We start from the raw sequence: 7804 nt of genomic DNA on the forward strand, positions 1-7804 counted from the left end.
CATAATCTAAAGTCCAAAGAAAGAATGGGCTTCCCGCTCCTGCTATGTCCAGTGAATGATCAGTGAGTTCTCCAAGAAGGAGGCATCTCCGTGACAGCGTCACCAAGGTCGCAAGGTGACTGCGGACACAGCTTAGGACACCACGCCCTGCCACCCCCACTCCAGGGGCAGCGGGCAGTCCAGAAGCCTGGGCTATCCCGGCTCTGCACCTGCAGAAGGTGTGACCTGTGGCACTTTCCTGTCAACCTGTGCCCTTACCTGTAGCAGTGAGAGCTCTCATTGACCTGGGGACCCCTTCCTGCCATGCAATGCGGAATCCAATTTTCTCTCTCATTCTCTCTTCTACCTTTAAATTCAGAAAACTGGGAAAAAAGAGTCTGGGAGGTGGTGGTCCAAGGGTTGGTAAGGTGGCCTCCTTATCAGCGAGGGGAAACCTGCAAACCAGGACTCCCCCAGCCCCGGGTCAGGGCCCAGAGGCCACGGAGGTGGAGGTGGGGGCAGGTGCTGTGCTGCTGCCAGGTTCCCCTGCCATTCAGGCTGGGGCACAGGATTTATCACCCAGTGCCAGTCTCAGAGCCTGGCCTCACCGCCTGCCACCCAGGACTAGCAGCACCATCTGCTCCTGGAATATTTCTCTGAGAATTTGGGCATCGAGAGAGCAGCCTGGGCAAGACAAGAGAAAAGAGCATCTGGAGCCAGCAGGCCAAAGACGGATTAATTCATGCCCTCTGGCTCCTCAGTGAGAGCTGGGCCCTGAGGACAGTTAGGGAAAGGAGGTGGACAGAGGGTGGGTGAGGGGACTTGAGTCCCAGGTGGGAGCACAGCCTGGGGGAAACAGAGCATGTCACTGAGGCACCGTGACTAAGCACCCCGTGTGTCACTTAGGGGGGGATAGCGTCCTGCAAGGACTGAGGGTCCTCATGTCAGTGAGGAGAGACAGGGCCCCGAGTGACATAGGCTACTGCTGTGCTGCTCCCTGTCTTGCTCCCTTCTCTGCACAGCTGTGAGACCCAGTTGTATGGCCAGAAGGCTCCAGGTTAAAGGCTCCATTCCTCCCCCTGCGGAGGGGTTTAAAGTGCTCTGGGTGCAGGTAATAGGGCTGGGGTAGATCTGGGAGTCTGGCCCGTCTCTGAATCTCAGCCGCTGACTCACTGACGTGAGCAGCCTCCTCCAGGTGCCTGAGCCTCAGGTTCCTCATCCTCCCAATAAGGAGAGGAGCCTGCCAGGACCCCATGTGGGCTCCTCTGGGACCCACCTGGGGGGTGAGGGAGTCGCATCTGCAGGAGCTCAGTGGACCTTTGTTTCTCTGCAGCTCCTACACGGCCCATTTTCAAGTCAGTGCCCCCTAATAGTGATTAACCTGGTGAGATAGTGAGAGCTTGTATTTGCATCTAAGTCTCATGGCATCAAAACATACAACTAGTGGGCAATTGAACAAGTAGAAGCCTAGTTGGGTGAATCTATGGGAGGTTTGACTGTCAGACATCTGGGAGAACTTCCCAGATGGGAAGGCAGGCCTGGGACTGGCTCCAGGTAGAGTGTGTATGTGGATGTGTGTGTGTGGATGTAGCTCCAGCACAGTGCTGGGCGCTAGGTAATAGCAGTTCCCTCCCCTCTGTCAGCTCATGCAAATCACCTATTCCCCTCTGTCCCTAGGGGAGGCCTCCCTACCTGGTTCCAGGCCATGGACATGTCACCCCATCTTGGAGAAGACCATTAGGCTCTCCTTGCTGTGAAACATAGACCCTTGGGCCTTGGAGCATAGCTACCTGTCCAGCTCCTCTGCCCTGTAAGAACCTGGCAAAAAGAAAGGCTAAGGAAGTGACCCAAAGTCACCCAACATCCAGTGCAAACCTCCAGCCCGCCCCCACCGGCCCCCGAGCCTGGCTTTCTAACCAGCCAGGAGGGGGGTTCTCTGTCTATAAACATCAGAACTGATCTCCTCAAGGATTCCTTTTCTCCTTCATTTTCCCTCTGTCCTTACCCACTGGCTCGATGTCTGAGAAGAGCCTGGAATGGGACCCAGAGGCTCCCTGGGGTTCCAGGGAGATCTGTGATCTTAGACCCACCTGTGATCTGTGATCTTAGACCCACCTAGCCGAGGCCCTCGCCTGTGCTGGGAAGGGGAGGGTTAAATCTGAGCAGCCCTTCCTGGCTGGTGTTTAACTTGCTGTTTCTAAGGCCACCAGGAGCTGCATGGAGCAAATGTTTTCTCCCTTAATGACACTGCAGCAGATTAAGGAGGGGCCTGACTCCCAGATAGCATTAAAGAGAGGCCATTTGTTATTGAGGATGGTCTGGTCTGGCAGCTGGAATAACTTTCCCAGAGACCTGGGGGGAAGAGGGGTCCTCCCATCCCTGCCATCAGCATCCTGCCTGGCCCCCCTGGTTCCAGGGTCTGGGGAGCAGGGGGTCCAGGTACCAGACTTGGAGGACACTGAGACAGACTGAGGCCCAGTTAACATGAAAAGTCTTACAGTCCTAGTGGGCCACAGCGCACTGGACTGTGTTGTATTAAACCCCATTTGTCTCATTGGGCTGTATTAAGGTAAAGGTTGGCTTAGGGAGGGAAACTAACTTTAACCTGAAAAGGAAGGCTGCCTCCTTTTACTATTCAGCAGGATGAACCTCTGGGGGCCCTGCACAGATAGCCCCAAACTCTCTCCTTGGGTATGTGGTCCATATGTATTTGGAGGCAGGAAACAGGTGTCTGTGACTTTCCTCTAGGACTTTGGAAAAGCCACTCTCCTAACAATGACATCAACTCCAATTGCTTGAGAACCTACTATGTGCCCAGCTGATGCCAGAAGCTTCCAGTCAACTTCTTACTTAATCTTCACAACAGGTCAGTGATTCTGTCTCCATTTTAAGGCATACAGGGGGAGACTGGACTGATGCCACCCCATATCTTCCATTCTGCCCACCCCCCCCCCAGGACTGCCTCCATGTCTGGGTGGAAGCCAAGCCAGAACCTACATGTCTGCGTGTGGGTGGATTCATGTCCAAGGGTATCTCTGTGCCTAGCGGGGTGGAATTGTGTTCACAGACCTGTGAGCATCTGTACCTGGGTCCATTTCTGTGTACATACATTTCTTGTACACACAGCACAAACTCCTGGGCCTACGTGTGTCTGAGTGTGCACAGACCTGGGCATGTCTGTGTGCTCAATGTGTGTGTGTGCCCAATGCTCCCTCATCTGTTTGTGCATTTTTCTGGGTTCAGGCTTCTCTTGTGCCTGTGTCTCCATGTCTGCCTATTGTGTGTATGTTTTGAGTGGGCGTAGCTGGCTTTTCTGTGGCCTAAGAACTATGTTGCTTTCAATGTCCATTCCCATGACTATATGCAGGTGCGTATTTGTGTGACTGTTTCTGCTCTATTTCTGATGATTTATGTTTGCGTGTATTTTCTGTTACCAGTTTTTATTAATGTACGTATGTATGTTTCTGTCAATCAGTTTGAGTCTAGGGGGCTACCAGGGCCCAGGTGCATGTATTTGTGGGACTTGGTGTCTCTGAGTGTCTGTCTGAGCTGTTCATGTATCCTTGTCTATTTGTAACTCTGACCCTCTGTCTGTGTCTGCCTGTCTATCTGCATTGTGTTGATCTGTGAGTCTTTCTGTCAAGCTGCCTGTCTATTTTCTGACTTTCTCGCTACAGTTATGCGCCTTGGTATCATTCTTGCTCTGTGTGTGTGGCATGTCGTGCAGGTATCCATGTGGGTGTGTATCTGCCACTCCCTCAGGCCAGTGCAGAACTCCCCTCGCCCAGCTTGTGATGTGGAAGGGATGTTCACCATGTGATGGGCACTGCCAGCTTCCTGCCCTCCCCACCAGTGATTTGCCCTTGAACTAATTGCATGAATACAATACTGCATTCAACAACTGCAGATCGTTTCAAGTAGACATGAAACATTCACCAACAGGGACCATGTACTAGGCTATAAAACACATATCAATAGATTTAAAAGAAATGAAACCACATAGGGCATTTTCTTTGATTACAATGGAATTAGAAATCAATGACAATAATGCATCTGGAAACCACACACATATTTGGAAATTGAGCAACATATGTCTAAATAACCTGTGGATCAATGAGGAAATCACAAAAGATTAGCAAACACTTGGTATAGATGATCATAAAAATTTAACATGTCAAAATTTGTGGTCTACAACTGAAAGAGTCTTTAGAGTGAATTACAAAGGTTAAAATCCTTATATTTGAAGAAACAAAAGTTTAAAAATCAACGATCTAAGTATCTTAAGAAGCTAGGAAAAGAATAACAGAAACCAATATAATAAAACACAGGCAAATAATAAAGAAAACCAATACAGCCAGAAGCTGGTTTTCTAAAAAGATAAATAAAATGGATATCCCCCATATGGAACAAAAAGCAAGAAAGGACTAAAAGTTTCCAGTACCAGGAATGGTAAAAAAGGCATCACTAAGATAATATAGTCCTTAAAAAGATAACGAGAATAGTGTGAACAATTTAATACAAATAAATGCAACAATTTCAATGAGCCACAAAAATTTCCTGAAAAAAGACAACCAATCAAGACTTAGAGAAGAAGAAATAGAAATGCTGAATAGGTCTATGTTTGTTAAGGAAGTTGAATTTATAGCAGAAAATTTTTCCATAATTAAAAATCCAGGCTTGAGGGCCTCCCTGGTGGTACAAGGGGTTAAGCACAGTACCATGAAGCTATCTGCAGCCTCTGCAGCAAGAGTTTTATCCCTGGCTGGCCAGGGAGCTACCCACATGGCACAGCAGACCTCTCCTGTCTCGCCAGCTGCTCCCCTCAGCAGTGTATTTCAGTAGATCCACCTGTTCTGCTCTCCACTCTGTCTCTGGTGAATCCTCTAACCCCCGACACCACTGGCCTATACTCCATTTCTTGAATGCATAAATAAATAAATCTTAAAAAAAAACAACAAAACTCCAGGCTTGAATGATTCCACTTTGAATTTGAGCCAACATTTAAGGAAGAAATCATAATAATCTGCACAAATTCTTTCAGGTAATAGAAGAGGGAACACTTCTCAAGCTGTGATGAGGGCTCCATCACCTTGATATAAAACTTGAAAATAACATTAAAAAAAAAAGGAAAACAAAAAACCAATTTAACTTAGAATATTGATGCCAAAATTATTAACAAATATTAGCAATTTGAATTCAGAAATATATAAAAAGGACAATATATCACGGCCATGTGGAGGTTATCTCAATAATGCAAGGTTGGTTTATTATTTGAAAATTGATCAAATTAATTTATCACATTAACAGAATAAAAGAAAAAAACTATACACTCATCTGAATTGATGATGAAAGTGCATCTGAGAAGATTCAATATCCTTTCAGGATAAAAACTCAACAAATTAAGAATAAAAGGGAATGTGCTCAATCTTATGAAGGAAAATCTATAGATAACATTATGCTTAGTAATTAAAAACTGAACACATCACCCTTATCAGGAACAATTCAAGGATGTTAATTTAAATCACTTCTAATTAATATTTTACTGGTGGTTCTAGCCACTTTAATAAAGCAAGAAAGAAGTAAAAAGGTTAGAGTTTGTAAAACTAAAGTAAACTTCTCATTCAGAAGCAAGATAATTGCTTTGTAAGAAATCCCAAGGCAGCTACCCAAAGTTACTGGAAATAAAAACAGAATTTAACAAGGTTTCACAAAAAGTAAATGTACACAATTCAATTTATGGCATAGCAGCAAACAATGGTTAAATAAAATTAAGAAAAATTATTGATGAGAAATGAAATACTTAGGAATAATTTCTAAAAATTATTTAAAAGGTGTAGGACTCTAAGAGCAATTAGGCAAGAAAAAGGGGAAAAAGGAATCCAATTTGGAAAAGAAAAGGTAAATCTATCACTATTTGCAGATGACATGATAATATACATACAAAATGCTAAATAACCCACTAAAAATGATTAGGAACAATACATCAGTGAAGATACAGGCTATGAAATCCATATAAAAGAATTTGTTACATTCCTATACTCAAACAACAAACTAGAAAGAAATTGAGAAAACAATGCTAATTAAAACTACATCAAAAAAGAATTAAGTACTTAGGAATAAACTTAACAAAGGAGGTGAAACGTCTGTATAGCAAAACTATAAGACATTGATAAAAGAAATAAAATACACAAAGAAGTGGAAAGATAACCCAGGCTTATGATTGGAAAAATTAACATTGTCATATGGCCCCACCTTAGCCTCTCCCATAAGGCTGCCGCCCCTGAAAACCTCGTTGGAACTTCTAGAGAGACTGAGCCAGAAGCACCCAGCTGAGCCACTTCCAGATTCCTGATGCACAAAAAATGTGAGTTAAGAAATCTTTGTTCTTCATAGAACTTCAGTTGCTTTAAGCCACTGCAAGTTTGGGGGTAATTCATTCTATGGTAATAACTTATATCCTTAATCCCCAGGATCACTTGGGTGTTGTGTAATTCCAGAGCTCAAGGTGCTGAGTTGCTCACCTGGAAACAACAGCTTCTCTGAAAGTACTTAACCAAGCTGTGCTGTTATCCCTGGCTCCATTATAAACCAAACCCCATCTCCATACCACCCAGCCAAGCAACCCCAACTTCACGCTAAATGCATAATTTACTATAAATTGAACTTAATGGGACTAGAGTAATTATGTTGACTTTTCAAAATACTTTCAGATAAATACATAATTAAGTATTTCAGAATATAATCCTTCTCTAGTGTGTTTCCCAAGGGAGAGAGGAGGGGGAGGTGGAAGTTAGAGAGATGGCACAGAAGGAGGTAGGTGGGAGGCTTTAGAAACACATTTAAGTGTGTCTGAGTGTGTCTAAGACACACTGTGATCCCAGTGGGGAGTGGGACCCAGGCTGACATTTCAGGAGGGTGATTTCACTATACATGTGAAAAGCCTTTAAAAATTCCCATACCTTTGACCCATTGAGACCAGAAATTAGTTGAGGAAATTGAATCAGAGATGGAGACAAAAATCTGTGTGCGGGGTTCGTCACCCCAGCATCACTTAAAAAGATCAAATGCTGGGAACCATCTAAATACCTAATAATGGCAAATTTGTTAAATCAATTATGGATGAAAAGTAATTATGATGAGATATTGTACATCCATTAAAATGAAATCTTTGAAATTAAAGTATGTTGGCATATGCTTATAAATGAAGAGCTAGGAAAACAGAGCATCTAAAACAATGCAAAATATACTCCATCTTTTATTTATATCCACATGGGACTAATAAAACCTAGGAGGTTGCTCGCAAAAATACCAACACTTGTTATCTCTGGTGGGGCGATTAAGGGGATTTTCATTTTTATTTCTATTTTTTATGCTTTCCAAGTTTCTATAATGGACATCTACTACTATATTGTTTTAACATTTTTAAACGAATGTAGGTAAGAAAGACTCTTCCTTTTGTTCCATGAGAGGGCTTCTTGAATTAAACTTTGGGGTTGAGCTCTGATCTCAGCATCACTTGATCCATATTCAAGTATCCTTTGTGAAGTGAAAGTGGCTCCCTTGTTGACCTTAATCATGTTCTAAATTCTAAAAGAATTCTGAAAGAGTTTAGAACAATGGCCCCAATTTCTAGTCCACATGACAGTCCTGAGGCCAGAGGGTAGTTCTCGTGCCCACTTGAGCATCTCTTCAACAACTGCTTGTGTGAGTGGCCCCCTGTGTCCCTGCCCAAAGTTTTCTCATTTGTGAAATGAGGGATTGGTAATAACCACTATGATGGGCTGTTGGTAATAACTACTATGATGGGCTGTCACAGGAGTATTAA

General features: G+C 44.0%; 1 long non-coding RNA gene across 2 annotated transcripts in view; it reads left to right on the forward strand.

The window, feature by feature from the left end:
- The window catches only part of LOC119235933 (uncharacterized), a 33895-nt gene extending 26774 nt beyond the window's left edge, over positions 1 to 7121 (forward strand). For both annotated transcript variants that reach the window (XR_008550218.1, XR_005122951.2), the window contains exons 3-5: positions 2728 to 2845; positions 6237 to 6343; positions 6450 to 7121. This is a non-coding gene — a long non-coding RNA (uncharacterized LOC119235933). The remainder of the gene's footprint in view (positions 1 to 2727; positions 2846 to 6236; positions 6344 to 6449) is intronic.
- The last annotated feature ends 683 nt before the right edge of the window (positions 7122 to 7804 follow it).

The sequence above is a fragment of the Talpa occidentalis genome, unplaced genomic scaffold (genome assembly GCF_014898055.3).
Source record: "Talpa occidentalis isolate TD23 unplaced genomic scaffold, MPIMG_talOcc4v2.1 talOcc4.9, whole genome shotgun sequence".
Classification (NCBI taxonomy): Eukaryota; Metazoa; Chordata; class Mammalia; order Eulipotyphla; family Talpidae; genus Talpa; species Talpa occidentalis.